The following is a 20,239-nucleotide window of genomic DNA, read 5'->3' on the forward strand; positions in this document are numbered from 1 at the left end:
ATTGTTAATATAAATAGAAAACCAAAACCAAAGAAAAAAGAAACAAAGACAAAAATACAATATATTTGAAACCAATTGCAAACAACACTTGTACTTTCACTGAGGTTTATGGGAGCTGAAATAATTGTGCAAGGAATTCCACAGCGAGCTAGATGAGAGTTTTTATGGAGAATTCTGTAAAGCAAAATTGTCTGCGCCTCTAAGATTTATCTATCCCTTATATTAAGTCTTACTTGTGTCTTTCCAATTGGTAAGTACCATTTTCACAGCTGACGTAAGCAAGAGATCGAGAAGGGCTTTGTCTGTATCAGAACATGTATCAACCATCACTCAACCATCAATCCATCACTTTTTTGTATGCTAAAGTAGCCATTATTTGAGCACCCCACATAGGAGTTGCAAGCACTATACAAATGTTGCAGTAGAGTACAATACAGTATCAATTGCTATATAAATTAAGCAATCGTACATGACCTGTAGCAATAGGTCTTAAACGAGGTTGAAGAGACATGTCCAGCAACCTCAGCCTGCATCCAAAGGTGGCAGATAATATTTGTCACAGGTGTCTATGGAAACCAGGCCTGTGAAGTGCAGTTAGGATTTACTGACATATTTTTGCAAATTACACAATGCTCATTGCATAGAATTTCCTCAAAAGTGGTCATGGCAATCTGCCTAGTAGAAGACCATGATACATGTTTCAAGAAGCTTTCGAAAGTTTGAGGCAAAACCTTTACCGGAGACCCTTAAACACCCATATGAACTCAGTAAAGTGTCCTCTAAACCCCCAAATGTAGTGCTGTCATCTTCACAGATGAAGTCACAGATGACGTGATCTATCACATCATTCCTACCAGAACAGTGCATTATTGACATACTGGCTGGACTGGGAAACCAAAATCAGCCCAGGCAACAGTTCTCAAACCAGCCCCGCTGCCTTCATCTCCTCGTGCAGTCTCTTTCCTTCCTTCCTTCCATCCATTCTTTCTATCTCCTTCTCTGATCACTTTCTCTCTACTGTCTATTTCCTTCCATCTTTCTCTCTTTTGAAGCCCCCGGACTGCTTCAGAGACCCTGTGCCTTCGAAATAGTGTCCAAGGGCTCCAGCCCACCAGGGAAATGCCCAGTGGAATAAAAGGCCTGCCTGGCCCTGATGTTAATTTTCCTTCTAGCCACTCGGCAAGGTCTCCTATGCAGCTGCGGCCCGTGCAGGTAAGAGCGGTGGGGCAGGGGGGGGGGGGGGGGTGTTTCGACAGATGAGGGAAAATTATTTATTTATTTAATATTCCCCGAAGGTCATGTGTCGAATTTCTCCTCCCCCCCTACCATCTGCTCTTACCTGCACGGGCCACGGCTGCTCCCTTGCTCTCCTTTCTTCCGTCTTGCTAGGTTTTGAAAGGAGGGAAATAGCCTCAAGATAACCAACATTACTGATTAAGCTACAGGAAGTGGAATCAAGCATTTGGAAATACAATAGGTTTTACTGTGTCCAATCCGCTACCCAAAATTCCAGCAATAGCAAAAGAAATTGTCTTGGGTTTTGGAGGATTAGCCAAACATGTACAGAAAGATGCATCTTACATATGAGCACTAGCGTGAACTGTAATGTATTCAAAATGATGTCCATTTGTGCCTTTGCTCCACCATACATTTACTGCCTACAATTTGCCATGGATTACCACCATTATGCCATGACCAGTATTGTACCCGAAATACCACCATTGTGCCTGGGCCTCCACATTACCATGGATCACCATCATTGAGATAGGCCCACCATTTTACCAGGAATGACCATTATTGTTCAGGGACTGGCATGTTACCAGGGGTTACCACTTTTGTGCCCGAATGTTGCGATAGATTACCACTGTTGGACCAGGGCCTGTATTTTACTAGGAATTACCTCCTTTGTGCCAGTGTCTCAGATTGCCAGAAATTTCCACTTTTGTGCCAGGTAAAGCATTTCAGGTATGGGGGCGTAATCAAAACACATGGTCTTCACACACACAGAGAGCGCTCATGCATGCACATCATTTGCGTAGCATGGGACATAATGTATGCAAGGAAAATAGGACCCTTGCCCACCAGTTGGGTAGAAAAAGACAAGTATAATTGGGATACAATGGGCTACTCCAAACCTGGGCTCCAATGCAACTGCTGTACTGTTGATTGCTCCACCCTTGATACACACAGACACACACTCTTTTTCTCTCTTTAGAAACGTAATTTTCTCCCTGACTCTGGCTTCGGTGCTGCTTTTAGAGCCCTGGTTTTTTCCTCTCGTTTCCTGGTTTCCGCAGGTCCTGATTAGCATTGGAGGCCGCTTCAGGCAGCTTGGGAGAGGAGAGATCTAGTCTTTTTAATGGCACATTGGGCACACTTGTTAAAACAGTTACTAGTGGTCTCTCATAGCCCCTAACCTCGATGGGCCAGTTTATACTACAAGGGCCCTAAAAATATTTTGATAAACAAGACTCTCTTCCTTTCTTGATAGTCATGTATTTTTAGCAATGCTTTAAGTGAGATGAAAAAGATGGAGGCTCCAAGAGGAGCATGGCCAGAGAAGCTTAACTAGAAATCAGTTTAAAGGGACGTGCCCTGTGTAAATAAGAGCTTGGCTAAAAATATGTAATTTAATGTACTTTGCTTCACACACCGTGGCACTGAGCGGTATTTGGGTGCCTCTATACGTTTTCTTTTTAGTGCATCCAGACATTTCACACAACAGCCAACACATATTCCTAAAACAAACCAGACCAGACCTATTGGTTTTCAAATGTTGGAGGAGCGTGTAGTCTGCTTACCTTTATGACCCACTGTGAGGAACTTGGACTACCTTCAGCTTCGACTTCAAGAGCTTTCAATCATGTGCCATTGGATCCATCCACTCAAAACCTAAGCTCACCCAGTGGCATAGCTGGGGGGACGGCACTCCTTTTGGGCGCGGAGGAGGTGAGCAAGTCATGTCTGTCAACTACCACTACCACCATCCCCCCCTCCCTCGACTCGAAAACAAGTTGTCCATCGGGCGCCACCCCATCCCCCTCCCCCCACCGCTATTCCATACACTGGGTGGCAGAGTATGGCCAGAACTCTGCGGAGTGGCCAAAACTCCACAAACTTCGCTGGTGGAGCGGAATTTATCGCCCACCCCTATTTTTGATGACCATGTTCAGTGTCTTATTAAAAGAAGTGTGTGTAGCAGGCATATCCCATGAAAATCTTATCTGTAGGGAGTCTAGGGAGCTTTTCCGGTACTTCCTTGCTGCCAATGATTCCGGTCCAATTTCTATTCCAGTCCACAGGACCTTGTTTAATGATTTTTGTATTGTTGCTTGTAAATTGTGGCTCCATTTTACAAAAATGCCCAGTATAATTATGGTTTGCTTGGTTATTTCAAACTCCAGTCGTTTCTGAGCGGGAGAGGCATTTCTCGGTAATAAGAAAAGGTTTCAATATATGTTGGAAATGATAGTATCTAACTTTCATGCATAAGGCCGGACTAGGAACCCAAAGCAGCCCTGGCAAATTTTGATAGACCAGCCCCCGTACGGTGAATAGTGAGAGCAGAGAGTGAGACTGACCACTACAAGGATAGTTTGTGGGGGGGGTGTCCCTCCCCAATAATTTGGGAAGAAATGGTGCATTCTGCAACATATTTTTTATTATAAATTCAATTGTTTTACCTTTTAAAGTAAGTAAATGATGACCTTAGAGTACACCAGATTCAATAATCTTTGTTGGGGCTCCTGAATGATTCCCTCACTATCACCCTCAAACAGTGCTTATCATCTTTCCATAGCCCCTCTCTCACAAGGATTTCATTTGTTTTATAGCACCTCTCATATCAGTGTAGGGTGTCAGAGCACTTTACATCACACACAAATACAGAGTCAATGAGTAATACAGGTTTAAATTAGTGTATAGAAAATTTTACAAAGACAAAGGGAATTGTAAGGTGTAGGATTCACATGTCATCCATACTGGTAGGCATTTTTGTTAGAGTGCCTGGTGTGGAGAAGCATAAACCCAGGATTCAAAACATAACACAGTGGTTATGGTTGGCTTTACTATTATGAATTTATTTCTAACCAAACAAACCTTTTTTAGCAACATTAGGATAATGAAAGGCTGAAAAAATCTGTTTCTGGCCTGTACCATTTAGTTTTCATGTAGCTCTTTGATCAAACTTCAAACTTATGAACTGCACAGTAACAAAAGGGTCTCTGACAAGAGACACATTTATCAAGCATTAGCAAAACCAAGAGGTCTTTGCTACAAGAGCTATTGGCTTTGTCAATATTTTGCAGCTATGGTGAACAGCACAGTGCCTAAAAGTAATAAAAAAGCACTATGACGCATCCAGCACTAGCTGCATCAAATGACTTTTTTTTTTTTTTTAGCTGTGTACTCCCCCGAGGCAACACAGAGGGAAGGACGGAGAGAAGGACAGGCAAGAGGGGATGGGGGAGTACATGGACAGCCGAAGGTAGACCAGGGGTCAAGCAGATGGACAACAGATGGTGGGTGTTCAAGTAGATGGACATTGTATCAAGCAGATGAACAAGCAGAGAGACAACAGAGGGTCAGCTGGAAGGGATGGGGCAACTACACGGACAACAGAGAGTGGGTGCTGGGGGGGCAACCAAAGTGATAACGGAGACTGGGTGGAGATTTGTGGGCAAACACATGGACAGTACCCTGCAGAAGTACACAAGGGAGACCGCTGAAAAACATGCACTCTTGTAGAGTGTTTAAAGGAAAAGGTAGCACCTGAAACAATTTGTATTTGTATTTGTTTTTTATATAGCGCATATACACCGACAGGTCTCTTAGCGCTTGACAGAGAAGAGGTAGCATTCAGGCCGAGGATGACAGTCATGGCAACAAGAGGTAAATTAAGATGTATCCCTAAATAACAGACTTTTTTACTGCTTCCGGAAGGGAAACAGACCAGATTCCTTCCGGAAAGTGTCCGGCAGCTGGTTCCAAAGTTGTGGCAGGAGGACTGTGGCAGCTCGTCCACCCATGGAGACAAGGTTACTCCGAGGGCAGGCCAGCTGAAAAGCTTCTGCATTACGAAGCGCTCGCCCTGGCACATATTTGATTAGACGTTCCCTTATGTAGCCAGGGGCGTGACCATAGAGGACTTTGTGAGCAATACACAATCCTTTAAATTTTGAACGCTGTCTGACGGGCAGTCAGTGCAGCTTACATAGCAGGGGTGAGGCATGAGTCATCCTGGGTAACCTGAGGATCAGCCTAGCAGCGTCGTTCTGTACTACCTGAAGTCTATTCATACGTTTCCGGGGAAGTCCTAAGTAGAGCGCGTTCCCGTAATCGAGGCGCGTAAGGATAGTAGCCGATACAATGAACTTCATAGATGAAACTGAGAGCAGGGGAATCAGTTTCCTCAGTTGTCTCAGGACGCCAGTACATATGCCCACCACCGAATGGACTTGGTGACTCATGGAGAGTTCTGAGTCGATCTTAATTCCCAGACTTTTCACAACTGGTGATGGGCTTGGCGGGGCCCCAAGTTCTTTGGGCCAGAACAGGCCACTCCAGGGGTTGTTTTTTACTGGAATGACAAGAACCTCTGTTTTATCTGGGTTAATTTTCAAGGAGGTTACAGTCATCCAATTAGTGGTAAACCTTAAGATGTTTTGGACTGTCTCTTGAGCACGGGCCGAGTTGTCGATCCTCAGGATAAGCTGGGTATCGTCTGCATAGTTGAAGACTCGGCATTCCATGTTGGTCAGTGCAGTCACCAAGGGCTGCAAGTATATGTTAAAGAGAAGTGGGGATAATGCGGAGCCCTGAGGGACCCCGCAAAGGATGTTGCCCCTGTCCGATATATGATCACCAAGTTGGACCCTCTGCGAACGTCCAGATAGAAAAGATTTTAACCAGTTGTAGACAGGCCCCCGAAAACCCAGGTCCAACAGTAGAGTCAGTAGTGTTGAATGACTGACCGTGTCGAACGCCGCAGAGAGATCTAAAAGTATCAGGGCGCTCGGCTCTTTGTTATCGGCCTTTAATCTAAGATCGTCAAGTACAGATAACATAAGTAGCTCCGTACTATGATGGGCTCTAAAGCCGGCCTGGCGTGGATGGAGCAGCTCACGTTCTTCTAGAAAGCCAGAGATCGTTTTCAAGACATGTTGCTCCATGACCTTCGCAAGGAACGGGAGCTGAGAAATGGGTCTATAATTTTTCAGCTCAGCCTTGTCTGCTCCTGGCTTTTTTAATAAGGGGATAACTCTAGCCTCCTTCAGGTTGGAGGGTACCTGGCCGGTGGCCAGGGAGTCGTTTAGGAAGATCCTTGGTGGACATGGATCGGCCGGTGAACCTGATTTAGTTTTATTTATCAGTGTTTCCAATGATTCTAGGTTCAAAGGTGGGAAATTTGTGAGGGATTGGTCTGATGAAGACGAAGGTAGAGCCAGCTCCTGGGAGCTCAGGGTGATGGGAGTTTTGTCAATGTCGTGAAGAATGTCTGTCACCTTCTGGAGAAAGAAAGTCTGTAAGGTGTTGACGTCAAAGGGTATTAATGATGATTTGGCGTCGACCTTTTTGCTGAGCTCGTTTAGGATCTTGAAAGTTTCCTTCTGTTTATTAGGAGCATCTGTTATCCGAGCCTCGTAATATTCAGCTTTCCTAATAGTAATAGATTTTTTATATAGGGTTAGTGAGGCTTTGTAGAAGGTTAAGTCAGTGGGGTTATAGGCTTTCCTCCACTGCCTCTTAGCCTTACGCATGCTCTGTTTACTTTCCCGCAAAGCTTCGTTGAACCAAGGGGCCCCCTTGCGTTTGGATTTTATTCTTCCCTGCGTTCCGGAGCCAATTGGTCAATAGCTGATTGGAGGGTATTACTGAGGGATTGGCTGACTATATCAATGTTGGTGTGGCCTCCCTCCGGAGTGCGTGCAGGTAATCTCTGTAGAGTATCTACGAGATTTCCCGTCTGGATCTTATGCCAGTTTCGCACTCTCCTCCATTCCAATAAAGATTGAGTTGAGGAGATATCCAGAGGGACCCAACAGGAGATTAAGGAATGGTCAGACCAAGCACATGGTAGAATGTTTAGAAGCCTATCTTGCTGGTTAGACGACCAAACCAGGTCAAGGGTATGCCCTTTGATGTGGGTAGGGCAGTTTACCAGTCGATAAAATCCTAAATTCGACATTATCATGTCGATTTGTTTTGCCTGTGGCTCTTGTGGCTCCCTTTCCCAATGGAAATTAAAATCACCTGCAACCATAAGCCTTTGGTAACGTGTGCTAAGGTCCGACAACATCTCGCCAAAGTCATCACAGAAACCAGGAGTTGCATCCGGGGGACGGTAAACTGTCAGGAGTACGAGGCAGGACGAGTTAAAGGTCAATTTAACTCCTAGGATATCTGAATTATCAGTGCTTTCTGCTATTATCATAGTAGCCGCAAGACTGGTATTAAAGAGAGTCGCCACCCCCCCCTCTTCTGTTGTCTTGCCTGTTGTGGCAGATGGCGTCAAAATTTCCTGGCAGAGTAGAAATAATGTCGGGGGCCGATGCGTCCCCCATCCAGGTTTCTGTCAATGACAGGATATCAATATCCCCCTCCTGAAGGAGCATGAAGATCTTTAAATGATGTTTCTGAAGAGATCTTGTGTTCAGAACCGCCACTTTCAATCCAGGTGGTTTTCCTGGCGTGGGCGACAAGTGAGCTAAGGTCCCAGGCAGAGGGACAGGAGCTATCCCGGGATTCCTCAGAAGGTTTTCGGCTTTCAGTATGGAGATGATAGAGGGCTTCAGAGCATGATTGCCTGTGGCAAGGGACAGCAGTTTCCTTGCTGAGTACAGTATATTTGGGCCAGGGTTTGTTGGCCCTGGTCCCGGCCGGAGGCGGACGGGCCCAGACGGGCTTGCCTTAGGCACGCCCGCGGCGCGCCCGCGTCGCGCGTCCGCTCCAGTGTCCCAATTAAGCAGCCCCCTTCCGCCCACCAACCAATCAGCTCTGCTGAGCAGCAGCTGACGACTCCCTACCAGCACTAGACCGCGTTACTGAAGCGGAAGTGCTCTAACTCCTGACCAAGCTGGAGTTGCTGGATTCTCGGTTGTTTAAGGGGAAAGGTGCATGCAAAGACGACTAACTTCCTCAATAAGTAAAATCACAGCCTGGATTAATTCACAATCTTAAAAATAGATTCAAACAGTGGTGCACGGCGATTTTTAGCAGCGATTTTTAACAGTACATTTGCAGCAATTGCGATAAAATAATGGTCAAATGCCGGTTTACCGTGCAATAGTTAAAGTACATACACAGAGGACCACCTGAGACCCTTGGCGCGTCTCTCTATCTCTCCGCTCCAGCGTCCCAATTAAGCAGCCCCCTTCCGCCCGCCAACCAATCAGCTCTGTTGAGCAGCAGCTGACGACTCCCTCCCAGCACTAGACCGTGTTACTGAAGTGGAAGTGCTCTAACTCCTGACCAAGTGGAAGTTGCTGGATTCTCGGTTGTTTAAGGGGCAAGGTGCATGCAAAGATGACTAACTTCCTCAATAAGTAAAATCACAGCCTGGATTAATTGAGCTATGGTAGGACATAAGTAATGCATCCATGCTGCAGGGGAGGGACAAACACACAAGAGGAAGTGAACTGACGAAAAAGAAGCAGACTAATGAGAGTGTCAATGAACCCAACCAATGGTAAGCAACGGCCTGCATCTAAGCCCCCTGTAAGATAACAAAATGTTGCAACAGAAAGTGCATGCTCTGTCATAGACGAGACCTAGAAAGAAGCTAACTAATCAGTCTGCCTTCTCTTCTTTCAGTGAATCTCCGCCTGAATCTACTTTCTCATTCCTTCTCTTCTCATCCTTTTATAATCCCATAGTTCTTGCTTCTACTCCCTCTCCTTATGCCTTAACCTTGAGAAATTCCTTTCTCTGATATCTTTACTCAGATTTTTCTTGAAGTTGTACTCTTTTCCTTATCTCTCCCTGCTTTTTCCTTGTCTCTTAACTTATTATCTCTCGCTTCACTGTTCTATTCATTCTCTTTCTCCTTGCCTCTCCCCAGTCCTTCAACCTCTTCCTCCAGTTTCTATTATTTTACCCTTTTGCTTCTCTTTTCCCATAGGTCTGTTGCACTCACTCTTTTAACCTCTCCTACTTCCCTTTTCACATCTTCTCCTACCACTCACCCCACGTCCTTTTTTTTCACTTCCTTACACCCCACAAACCAACCCCATCATCTCCGGTTTCCCCCACCCCACCTATACTCTGCTTTCGCCATCTCCCTCTATTCTTTTCAGCACTGCCAATGCTGCTCTTGCCTCAGACTCTTTCTACTTCTCCTCCTTTCTCTTCACCTCAATACCCTCTTCTGTTATCAACTCTTCAGTCACCCAGATGAGGATTCCAATTATATAAACTCCCTATGGCACAGGGACAATCAAGCCTGTTCATAACAGACAACTAATTGACATGTTAGTCAGAGCTTTACTCAAGAATTGACGTGTAACTGATTGTGCCCCAACATAGCTTAATTTTCAATGACAAAATTGAAAGGGCCAACTACAGCTGGGGACGAGAATAAGCAAGAGTGGTCCTGGCCTGCAGCTGCATACCATCTTAAATGCCAGGCCATGTGAGCTTGTCTCATGACACACATAAATCCTTATTTAGATTTGGTCTGACACGCCAAAGCCTTGCCAAGGGCTTTAGGGTGCCAGTGCAGATCTACTGAACAGAAATGTTATTGTGTGGAGGCTGGCATGAGCCCCCCGTCCATTGTGGTACAATTACGCGGGTCCCTGTGGCGCTCTCCATTCTGCAAATGCCCCGAAACAGCCTTGCTCAGGTCATCAAAATGCTCTTAGTCATGAATGTTCCTGGGGAAGGTGTGCCGCAATAAAGAGCGAGGTGAGATAGAGAAATTAAGAGCCCAGACATGAGCCAAGCCATAAAAATCAATGTCATGCTGCGATGGGCGAAGTAGCTGGGAGAGAGCGTGGGAATGATCGAGCCGGTTAGGGGAGGCATGGGGGGCTGACCCATTGGTGGATACAGGCATGCTGTGACAGTCTGGTGCCTCATATAGGCAGGCAGTCGGTCTCTCAAAGGTCACACTACTCACTCTGCCCCAGCCTTACCTGCTTTTCACACAAGCAAGTCAAACTCCCTCCCCTTTTTCATGACATGTCTTTGCGGCTTCTTGATCCTTCTTTTCTTTCCCATTTCTCTCGTTCTCCATGCCAAATTTCCTGTTGTTTCGCACTAACATTTTCCTCACCCTTGTATCCCTCTTTGCTTTGCCTCTTCCTCACCACTGTCAATCTTTCTCCACCCTGTCTTTCTCCCAACATGTGTATGCCTCTCCAATTTCTCTGAGCTCCCACCCTGACTCATTCCATGTTCTGGAGAAGTGAATCACTCAAAGCTTGGCTCGTTTTTCAATTTAGGATCCAAAAGGACCTTGTGCCTGAGCAAGTCATCTGGCTTGAGCCAGGCTCAGGCACTGTAGGGCAAGGAATGTCCCTTCATGGTATATGGGCGTGTTTCCCTTCCTGAAGTGCCCAACTGAGTGTATATCTGGCCTATTTTGTCCCTATCGTCAATGTCAATCCAGCTTGAGCACAGATGCCTCGACCTATGACGACTGTGACCAGGAAGGGCATTCCAAGCATGCCTTCAAGCTGGAAAAAGGACTATTGCTGTTGTCAAGGGTATAGATCATAAAGTGGTGCTGACAACATACATATGTTTTAGGTTGTGTGGCCTCGCTTTTATATCTGTTACTGAGAAAGTGGCCTACAGGCCCCACTTTTGTAAAGTTCAGCTGGCAACCTGTGTGTTTGTGAGTGCATGTGTGCGTGTGTGTGTAGGACATGGTCAGTTGTAAGATTGTGTGTGAGTGAGTGTGAGTACTGGAGCCAGTAGATAGCATTTGTGTACAGCTTTAAGAGGACGTGGAAAGGTACTGAATTCCTGTGGCTAGAGGGCGGAGATTCAGACATTAAGTAAGTAGGATGGAGACAGGTTTACCTTTAGACATTCCATGAGGACTTTTTGTTAGCTGGAGATGCCTGTTAGTTTTTCCTGAGCATTGCCATTTGGTTGATTGAAAGGGTGAAGGGTGGGACTGGAGTGTTTATTGTGTTAGGTGAGGAGGTTTCTATATCAGACCTGCCCCTTTTGCTTGCCCCCAGTTACTGCTTTAGAGGCAGATGACAGCCTAGTGCAGAAGCCTCACACTTCTTAGTGCTTCTGTTATGAGTGATCTAGTCTGGAGACAGCCCAGTTCTACATCACTCTACACAAGGGCTGTATTGGAGAGCATCTTGAGAAGGGCACTTGAAAGAAGAACATCCTAAACCAATTCTGAAGTTTAGATAGTGGATCTACATTCCCGTCTAGAAGTTTTGTATAAAAATGGGAAATGAACCTCCTCACTTTGTTCCACTTCCAAGTCCTTCAACACCAAGAAGGGGGTGCTCTGCAGGTACACAAAGGACTGCTGTATTACCAGGGGCAGTGTCAACTCAACAACCCCTTTTTCAGGGCTGGTGTCTGCTCAAAAGCCAGTTTTTGAGAAGTGAGATGGCATTACCTGAAGTTAGCACTTTCTGCCTGAGGGGCAGAGTGTCTGCCTGAATGCCTAGAAGCCTTCCTGCTGAAATGCTGCTTAGACTGGCTCCTCCAGCCCCTTGCGACGAAAGTAGGCAGGGTACACCCTTGATGTAGATTCCTGCTTGCTGAGAAAGGCAAGAAGTTTGCCTGGTCTTGCCAGAGAAGATACAGTCCAGGGGGCAAAGCCTAGTGCAGTCCCTGGTCTGTGGGACAGTCAAAACAAGCAGACTACTAAGAGCGGATAGGAGCGCCCTGTGTTGCAAATGATACTTGTAGGAAATCTGCCTTTTCTGTGTGGTCACCCTGTTTTTTTCACTTTTGCTGGAACCTATATTTCTGCTGATGTTAGACTTCTGTGCACTTTAACGCTGCTAAACAATGGTAAATCATCTGTGCTCCTCCTTAAACATGGTTGAATTGGCATATTTATAATTGTTATAATTAACTAACATATATTTCACTAGTATGTGGGCCTGTAAGTTAAATGTCACTGGTAGACTGCAGCCCCTATTGTGACATCCACTACAGTGACAGTGTAAAACATGTCTTCAGACCTACCATTGTAGCCTGAGTTTGGCAGTTTAAACACTGCAATTAGACCTGTCAAAAACTTTTGACAGGTCAAAACCTTAGTTTTAAATAATAATACATTGCCACTATGTAAGGCTTGTACTCTACAAGGCAGGTAGCATGGTATTTAAAAGTAGGACATGAAGAAATGTAATGTTAACATGCCATCACAGTGTCTAGCCCCCAAAACCTATTTTTCACTGTGCCAGGCCTACCTGTCCTAGGTAGAAAACAAGAGTACAGATTAAAATCCTAATACTGTATCTCTGGAATAGGACTAGTTAGAAAAAAAATTAGACAACTATTTGTAATAGCAATGAAAAATCCAATTCAATGGTGAAGTCATATTTTTAATATACATTAAAGAAAGGTAACTTTTAGAAAGTAAACTTTTACCTTCCTGGAGTTCCTGAAGGCTAATTTGTATTTGCTTTCAAACTTCTGTCAGCCAGGGATTACCATTTGAATAGGTTTGAAAAGGATGTGAAATGCCTCCCGGGAGTAATCAATAGTCTGACCTGAATGGGCACAGATGACTCCTGAACCTCCCAGAAAACTCATCCTTTTTGACACTACGGTCTCAAAACCTGCTTGAGTGTCACAGCCTGCTTAACTGGTCTGCTGGGTTTTACATATAAGACTAAGGGCGCACTTGAAAGGACAGAGACAGGATGGCAAGACGGTTCTTGTGTATCCACTGGTTTGTGGTTAACCCTATTTTTGTCTACCAGACATTGTTTTGGGTTTATTATAGTACAGTAGGTTCCTCAAACTGGATTTTAGAGATGGATGTGGAAAGACACTAGGAATACCATAGTACACTTCCCCCACACACCCCCATCCCTCGTAGCCCATTTTTAGTGCAGCCAAAGTCTTTCACCATCTTGAAAATACCCAAAGTGGTTGGGGTTGGCCCCGGGAAATTTTAACTCATTGGTTAGGGCATGCCCAGGAGGCATTCCCACACACTAGATTGTGCCAGGCATAAATGTGGCATCTCTAGACTCCAAGGGTGAGTTGGCCGACCTTCATGTTCAAGCTATAGGGATGGTACAAGCTACAAGAGGCCTTTCGTGCAACTGCCCAGCTGACCAGTGGCAAATGGACCTGGACTTGGCCCTGCTGTTAGCATCTGATACCCTATAAGTCTCTAAGTGCCGGTCCTGTGGGGCTTTAGAAGTGCATGTGGTGGATTTGGATTTAAGGACTAAGTCAGAAGGTAAAATCTTTGACCAGGAGGAACCTGATTGTTGTATTGGTTACATACTCCAACACGGTCAGCCTCAAATTGATCCTAGGTCCCAGCCTACTGTGACTATCATTGGCACTTTGTGCTTCTTGGCTCTATTCCTATTTAAAACTTTAAAAATTCATATCTCTGGTTCCCCTTAATGATGTTTTGTCATTTTGGTTTCATTCTGTTTATTAAAGTTTACTTTCTTCTGAGTCTGAGATTTTTATTGTTTTGCATTTCGACTTTGTTACTGTTTTGGTAGTGCATAAATATTGCCCTAAGTAAAGCCTCTCTGCTCTGAGCAGGCTGAGCTCAGTTTAATTTGGTGAGTTTCAGGGTTGTAGCCCCCCACTCCAACTAATAAAGCAATGTTTTACCATCCCCCTGGTCTCTCAAAAGTGGCTCTTTGCATGAACTGGTTTACAGGTGCCTGACTGGCCTGCATCTTCTGAAGTGACTGACTGGCCTTGTGGAGGGGCCCAGACCCGCTTTGTGGCCGAAGCAGAAACGCAGCAGTCTGGGCCGCATCTGGGCTCCTCACACTTGTGTAACGGCACAACAAAGACAGAGCTGGGTGGCTGTGCACTTAGAGACGCAGTCACAGTTGGCCTACACAGCAGCCCCTGAGGCTGTCCTCGTTCACCGCAGGTCTGCGACAAGAAGAATTAAGAGGTTGCCAAGATTCATTCAGAGGGCGAGCGTTACAGACTGCGGCATCTCCATTAGACCACCAAGGGTAGGAAACTTACACTGAGGTGAATTGTGTGTACATTTGACTCATGGGGAATACTAGAGACTGCACCTGTGCCTGGTTCATGCCTTTGCGTGCACCACTGGGGGAGAACCATCCGTCAAGTAATCCTCCGGGTGGGTGCAGCGCAGAAGGGGCTCTCGGGTGTAGTGCCACAAGGGGAAGGGTTCACCACAGTCACTGTATGTTGAAATGCATACTGTTTAGTACTGCTGTGTGATTAAAAGTACTTTCTTTTGCTGAAACTTAAGCACTGGGCTGAACATATATGTTATTGGGTTGGCTGGTTGAGTTCTGCGCTCGTGCTCCCCCACATTATATCCTTGAGAAGCCCAAAACTGCCCTCTTTAGGTCTTTCAGACGCTGACACCAATTCTCACTCATTACTTGGTTCAAAGGAAGCAAATCAAGACAACAACGCCCAGAATGCTTCAGATTATCACACGGAAGGCCAGTCCTGGAAACACTGAATATAATGACCTAGACTAGAGTGTGAGCATCATTTTGAGAGTGCAGCAAGGGCTACACAGTGTGCGCATGGGTACCCTTGCACTGCAGTCCTTGTAAGGGGCTTGCGGGGCCAACATGATTGGGTGTTGTCTGGGTTCGCACCCACTCTCAGATGACGGGGGAATTCAGGGTCCCTTTTAAGTGTCAAAGAGCCTCCATGGGCACAGGCAGAAATCAGAGCAGGACACCTCCTGCCTATTGCCTTTACACTAGTGCTCTGTTAGTGTGAGAAGGCTACACTACTGCTCAGTGCTTGAAATGGAAAAATGGAAGTGCAGGTACTCTGTTTGAGAAGTGTCGGTACTCTTCAATCAAACGTATCGCATTTATCTTGGGAAGTGCCTCTCAAACTAAAATAAAAAGTGCCGGTACTCCGTACCGGACAGTACCTGCCCATTTAAAGCACTGCTATACTGCCGCTGATCGTTATGGTGTGAGCGGGAGACACTACTGCCAAGTGACTCCAGGATTGTGACTTCTTGTGCCAAACCTGGCCTTTTACTCACAATGAGTCTGTAATGCAGAGTGTTTTTGCTTAAAAAGCAAGGACCGGCTGTAGGCGTCCCACGTGGCAGGACACCACTTGTCAGTTGCATGTGAGTTAACATACTGCTGCTCCAGTGCTACATACTGTCTCAGAATGATGAGAAAAGCGCGGGAAGCTGCCACGTACTAGTTCGTCTAAAAGTGCGCACGAGGGATTTGGTCACTGCCTGAGGGATAATATACGAAGAACAAGCTGTTACTTTAGAGAATGTGTGTTTTCATCCTCTACTTTAGTCTATTGGAGAGAAGAAGCGAGCGATAACGTAAAGATAAAAGTCAGACCGCCACATCATTCATACTCGACCAAAGTAGACGGCCACCGTTACGCCGGTGACGCACCTCCCAACCTCCCTTTCTGTCCCCTCCTGGCCTCACTTACCTCTGCCTCCTGCAGACTAGCAGTGCTTGTTGGGAATGTCCGAATCAAGGGTAGAACGACAACGTTTCTGGCTCGGATTCGGAACGGAGGCGTGCTTCCCGCTGGTGCTTCTGTTCGCAGATGACCTCGTCCCCCTCGCGCTCGGCGGGGTGAGAGGAGGCAGCAGCAATATTAGCGCTCAGGAGAGGTCCTGGCAGATGAAGTCAGTCAGCTCAGTCGGAGGCCTAGGGTCAGTCATCTCGCTGCTCCTCCCTTCTTCCTGCAAGCCCCAAATTATAGGAGAACGGAAGCAAACTCTAGGCGTGGCAGGGGCCTAAGTATCATTAGAGTAGCAGATGCAGTTATGGTTGATGTCACGTGAGCAGTATTTTTTTATATATACTGAGTAGATTGGGGCTGAGTAGATTATCCAGTCCAGGTTTTACTTTGCATTCTGGGACTTGAATGAATGGAAATAACTTATCAAGTGCGTTTTTACCCGGAGGCGTCTTGGCTTCACCAAGTAGCCAGAACACATGACCATTCAGAGTGGATGCTTCAAGGCTAAGTAGCCATGATTTTAGAGACTTTCTAGAAGCAGAATCCCGTCCAAGGCCTGTAGGTCAGATGGCAAAGTGTTCAAAGGTTTGGTCATAAGATAAGAGAAGGACCTGCCCCCTCAACAACTAAGCTTAACTCTGGGGGTAGTCATGTGTCATATAATCATGTGTCGCACATTATAAAACCAGGCCTGCAAATCTCAGAATACATGATAAAATTATTCTCTTTAGTGAAACAATCCACCGTTGCCAAAATGGCCGTGTAACCATGAGTCATGCAAATCTTCAATAAAGTCGATGAACATGAATGACCATATTTCTCTCAGGTGTTGGTAAAGGATGAAAATTCCCCCTGGGGTAAAAGTTCTGGGGAAGATAGCCACTATATGCAGAGCTTCAGTTATAGGATCACTTTGTGACAAAATGGCCGCTATGGTGAAGTCAGAAGCATTAGTCTCTACTATAAATAGAGGAGCAATATCTGGATGATGTGCTATTGGTGCTGTGGTAAAGGCTGTTTTTAAGCATTGAAATGCTTCTTCCTGCTGAGTTCCACAGGCAACTGATATACCCTTCTTGGACAGTTCTGTGATGAGCTTAAAAAATCAGGAAAATTGTGGACAAAATATCTGTAAAAAATGGCAAAGTCCATAAAACGTTGAACGTCCTTGATATTATGAGGCTAACACAATTTCAAAACGGCTAATGACTTCAATGATGCACTTCTCCAACTTTGCATAACATCAGTGTTGACATAGTATATGCAAGACTTCCGTCACATGCACTTGTGTTGCTCAAGGATGCTTGGGAATAAGTGTCATCCAAATAAATAATCACTAAAGTGTCCAAGATGTCTGAGAATAAAAAATGTTGAAAGGCTGCTTGAGCATTACACAATCCGAATGGCATTACTGAATACTAAAATTGCCCTTACAGGGTGTTCAACACAGTCTTCCATTCATCTGCTTCCTTTTTTGAAAATAAATTGTATACCCCTTTTGAATTTTAATTTAATTAAGTTACTTAAGGTGTCATAAACTGATCTATTGAACAGAAATAAGAGGGAAGGAGTATACATTACGATTCAATTCAAGACTTTATTCGGTATGGAAAAACAACCATAAAAGTGAATACCAATGAAACAATAGCACATAAAAGTAATCGAGAATAAAAGTGAAAGCACTTGCATAGATCTATATATATCAATAGCAAAATAAATAGCTACATTTTTTGGGAAAACTTCCATCCAGTTTCCATAAAATTCATCATGACATCATAAAGCAAAACTTTTACGTATATTTTTTGCTTTGATGATAAAAAGTGCAACATTAAGGCAAACCCAAATATCATTTAATTCAAGAATATATTTTAGGGCAACAATATGCGATCTGATATTTTGTGCACGAATAAGAGGTTTTAAATATGGACGCCTAAAATTAGAATAAAAATCACAGAATACATTAAGTGCATGGTGCCTTGCTTGCTCTGGCCATCACAGGGGCAGGAGGTCGTGTCTTGAGAACAAGACTTCATGAAGGGAAAGGCATCTGAATGGTGGGCAATCCCTAGTCTAAATCTAATTAATACAAAACGCTGCATTGAATTTGAAACATGAATTTAATAACTTTGGCAGCCCTCCTCCAGCTCAAGGGAATAATACAATATAACAGTTGGTTTCCCCCCTCACTTCTCACCCGGACTTCCATTGTAAAGGTCATGAAGTTATCTTTGATGGACCGTTTGGTGAGTGTTGTTACCAGTAGGGGGTTGGGCTGAATTGGCATCTTCACGAAATCAGTAAGAATGGAGTTGATATAACTTAGCCAGGGGGTTCTCAGTGCTTTATCCATGGACAAACAATCTAAAATGATTGACTTAGGGAAGCTAGTCTCATCTTTTATCCAAATAGAGCGCTAAAGCAGCCAAGGGCGAAGTGTGACTATATCTGCTAGATACTGTAGCCCTGCCTCTCTGTGTGTTATCTCTGTGGAGGCAGAGGTGGGTAAATATAATAGGCGCTTGAGGAAACAGTTTTGCTCAATCTGTAGTGCCTTACTATTATATTGACCCCACACACCAGCTGCATATATGGCAGTAGCTAGTACCCTGGCCTTGTAGATTACTGACATATCTTTTATGGGCCGGGTACCCAGCTTAGCTGAGAATCTAAAGATTCCATGGGTGCTTCTAGTCAACTTACCCCTAATGTTTGTGATTTTGTGTGTCCAGGAGCCGTTACCTGCAAAAGTGATGCCCAAATAACAAAATATATTGACCGTAGCTACCGTGGTGTAATCCATAAAAAACATTCTACATTTCATTTGCTTGACCCCACAGATCATGGTATAGGTTTTCTTTTTGTTAACCACCAGTTTCCTTGTGGCAATAAAATCCCCAAAGGCGTTCATTAGAGGCTGTAAGCCCACCGGGGTCCTTGCCAGCAAAACAGCATCATCTGCATATAATAGCACTGGTATAGGGTTCCCAGTGACTTGCGGGGTATCTGCTTGTATAGTCTAATCCACCCAATTAATAAACAGGGAAAATAATAGGGGGGCCAGAACACAACTTTGCCGAATACCTCTTTCTATGTTCAAATTTACAGTGCATTCGCCTCGTGGGCCAAAGCGTACTTTACGTGATAATTTCTCATACAACCTTGTGAGAAAACAAATGATCGATCTAGACGCACCAATGGTAAGCAGGGTTTACCAGAGAATAGGGTGGTCAACTAATTCAAAGACACGTCTCAAATCTGTGAAGCAGTGATATAATCTACTACCTACAACATGTGTATATTTACCTATTAATAGGTCCAGATTCACACATTGCTCTATAGTCCCCGCTCATTGTCTGAAGCCTAACTGGGACAGGGAGAATATCGAGTGCTAGCATGCCCACTCTTCCAATCGAATGAGTAACACTTTGCTCATAACTTTCGCCAAACATTCTACATTACAAATCACAATGGTATTGAATTCCAGTGTTTGTTGCAGGGTCAATACTCTCCATTAGGTTTTGAGATGGTAAACATGGGGGCTTCTGCAGCTGAGGCGGAAAAAGTGTAAATCCCATCTCCCTATTGTCTTCCAAATAGGCCTTCAAGGCTTGATATTCTTCAACAATGTGTAGGTAAATATCACCATGGGGTGTTATGTCCAATGAAACAAGATTGTTTGCACAACCATTTTGCTTGTGAGTGAGTACCTTGTCTTCCCCTTTAATACTGAAGACATCAATAAATGATTTACTGGTATTCCCGATCCTTCAGGTTCCAGAAGTTTTACTAAAAAAAAGATCAGGAGTGACCACTCACATTACAGAGTTATCAATGTTCCAGAGAATAGTCTGAATGAAACACTAAACTTTGTTACTTGCAACTGATTAAAGGATTGTGCTCTGGTAACCAGCTGGCCTAGTACTGAAGGAAATAAGGGAGCATTGATGATATCATATATTAATTCTTTCTTATGTTCTGAACGTATCACTACCATCAGAGGCCCGGTATCTCAACATACGTCTCACATTGTCAGTGAATTACCATGAATGCCCCAATAGGCTAACCAACTTTTGAACATTTAATGGGAATTGATTGTGCGTGCTGAAAAACACCACCCCATAAAACATTTTTAGGCCCCCAAGCCTACTAATGAAAGGCAGGATGAGGAACCTTATTAAATATTGTGAACTTTATCTTTGACAGATCTGGAAGAACACTATTGACTCTGATGTTTTTTGTCAGTTAAGTCCAAGTCCCACCAAGAAAGGGCAAATATAGGCAAAATGACCTGAACTGCTGCAATAAAAGCAAAACCCCATCACTTGAGCCATACCTGGTAAAGGATTTACAGTGCTTAAATAATGACCTGACAAACTATCATGATTACCAAAAGTGAGGAACCCGATGCTAACCCCAATCCTTCACTATGGGTCAGTTACGGCTCTAGACAACTTACAGCACCTGCCAAAGACCTTATAATGGAAAAAGGGGAGGGAGGAGACTAAACACTGAAGGGCATAGCTAGGAGGGCAAATGATCCGTCAATTAAGTGTTTCTGTGTGAGGACTGGAGGTGAGGATTATGCTTTACTCTCTTCGCT

General features: G+C 44.7%; 1 protein-coding gene across 1 annotated transcript in view; it reads right to left on the minus strand.

Annotated features, from left to right (window-relative positions):
• LOC146856388 (17-beta-hydroxysteroid dehydrogenase type 6-like) overlaps positions 1-15,798 on the minus strand; it is a 102,907-nt gene extending 87,109 nt beyond the window's left edge. The window contains exon 1 of the mRNA XM_085654515.1: positions 15,601-15,798. The gene's annotated coding sequence lies outside the window, so the exon portion shown is untranslated. The remainder of the gene's footprint in view (positions 1-15,600) is intronic.
• Positions 15,799-20,239: the final 4,441 nt, after the last annotated feature.

The sequence above is a fragment of the Triturus cristatus genome, chromosome 4_1 (genome assembly GCF_964204655.1).
Source record: "Triturus cristatus chromosome 4_1, aTriCri1.1, whole genome shotgun sequence".
NCBI classification, from domain to species: domain Eukaryota; kingdom Metazoa; phylum Chordata; class Amphibia; order Caudata; family Salamandridae; genus Triturus; species Triturus cristatus.